Consider the following 2,124-nt stretch of genomic DNA (forward strand, 5'->3'; position numbering starts at 1 on the left):
CAGGATGGCACAAGGGGGAGGATTTTGTTTTCAAATCAAATTTTTTTCAAGTTTTCAAAGTTTTTCAAAATCAAATCTTTTTCAAATCAAATCTTTTCAATCAAATGTTTTCAAAATCAATTTCTTTCCTTTTTCAAAGATACTTACTAACAATTAATGATTTGATTGAACAGTTCAAGTATGTTGCCTTTTCTGTTGAGAAAGGTTTAATGTTTGAATCATATCTTTCCTTGTTAGGCAAGTCATTAATTTTTAAAATCAAATCTTTTTAAATTGTTTTCAAAATCAAATCTTTTTAAAATGTTTTTCAAATCATATCTTCTCAATCACATCTTTTTAACACCAATCATATTTTTTTATCACATCTTCTTCAAAATAGTTTTCAATCAAATCTTTTTAACTTCTAATTTCAAAATCTTTTTCAAAAATCACTTGATTTCTTTCCCACTCTTATTTTTCGAAAATCAATTAGTGTTTTTCAAAAATATTTTCAAAATCTTTTTAATTAATTTTCGAAAACTCTCTTCCCCTCTTCTCACATCCTTCTATTTATGGAGTACCACTCCTTCTCAATGCACAATTCAAACTCTATCTGATTAAGTTCGAATTCTTCTACCTCTTTCTTCTATTTTTCTGTTCTTCTGACACCTCAAGGAATCTCTATACTGTGACATAGAGGATTCCATATTTTCTTGTTCTCTTCTCTTTCATATAAGCAGGAGCAGAGACAAAGGCATTCTTGTTGAAGCTGACCCTGAACCTGAAAGGACCTTGAAGCGAAAGCTAAGAGAAGCTAAGGCATAACTCTCTGTAGAGGACCTAACCGAATTCTTCAAAGAAGAAGAACCCATGGCTGCCGAAAACAACAACAATGCCAACAATGCAAGGAAGGTGCTGGGTGACTTTACTGCACCTACTCCCGACTTCTATGGGAGAAGCATCTCTATCCCTGCCATTGGAGCAAACAACTTTGAGCTTAAGCCTCAATTAGTTTCTCTAATGCAACAGAATTGCAAGTTCCATGGAAACCCATTGGAAGATCCTCATCAGTTTTTAGCTGAATTCTTGCAAATCTGTGACACAGTCAAGACTAATGGGGTTGACCCTGAGGTCTACAGACTGATGCTATTCCCTTTTGCTGTAAGAGACAGAGCTAGAATATGGTTGGACTCTCAACCTAAAGAAAGCCTGGACTCTTGGGAAAAAGCTAGTCAATGCCTTCTTGGCAAAGTTCTTTCCACCTCAAAAATTGAGTAAGCTTAGAGTGGAAGTCCAAACCTTCAGACAAAAGGATGGAGAATCCCTCTATGAAGCTTGGGAAAGATACAAACAATTGATCAAAAAATGTCCTTCTGACATGCTTTCTGAATGGAGCATCATAGGTATTTTCTATGATGGTCTCTCTGAACTGTCCAAGATGTCTTTGGATAGCTCTGCTGGAGGATCTCTTCATCTGAAGAAGACGCCTACAGAGGCTCAAGAACTAATTGAAATGGTTGCAAATAACCAATTCATGTACACTTCTGAAAGGAATCCTGTGAACAATGGGACTAATCAGAAGAAAGGAGTTCTTGAGATTGACACTCTGAACACCATTTTGGCTCAGAATAAAATATTGACTCAACAAGTCAATTTGATTTCTCAAAGTCTGTCTGGAATGCAAAATGCACCAAGCAGTACTAAGGATGCTTCATTTGAAGAAGAAGCTTATAATCCTGAGAACCCTTCAATGGAAGAGGTGAATTACCTAGGAGAACGCTATGGAAACACCTATAATTCTTCATGGAGAAATCACCCAAATTTCTCATGGAAGAATCAAGAGAGACCTCAACAAGGTGTCAACAACAATAATGGTGGAAGGAACAGGTTTAGCAATGGCAAGCCTTTTCCATCATCTTCTCAGCAACAGACAGAGAATTCTAAGCAAAACCCCTCTGACTTAGCAACCATGGTCTCTGATCTAATCAAAACCACTCAAAGTTTCATGACTGAAACAAGATCCTCCATTAGAAATTTGGAGGCACAAGTGGGACAGCTGAGTAAGAAAATTACTGAACTCCCTCCAAGTACTCTTCCAAGCAATACAGAAGAAAATCCAAAAGGAGAGTGCAAAGCCATAACCAT

The 2,124-nt window shown here is 36.6% G+C and overlaps 1 non-coding gene across 1 annotated transcript; it reads right to left on the reverse strand.

Annotated features, from left to right (window-relative positions):
• Nucleotides 1–1,255: 1,255 nt before the first annotated feature.
• LOC130947181 (small nucleolar RNA R71) lies at nucleotides 1,256–1,363 on the reverse strand. Its single transcript, XR_009072582.1, has one exon. It is a non-coding gene; the product is annotated as a small nucleolar RNA R71 (small nucleolar RNA).
• Nucleotides 1,364–2,124: the final 761 nt, after the last annotated feature.

Source organism: Arachis stenosperma, chromosome 8, assembly GCF_014773155.1.
Source record: "Arachis stenosperma cultivar V10309 chromosome 8, arast.V10309.gnm1.PFL2, whole genome shotgun sequence".
Classification (NCBI taxonomy): Eukaryota; Viridiplantae; Streptophyta; class Magnoliopsida; order Fabales; family Fabaceae; genus Arachis; species Arachis stenosperma.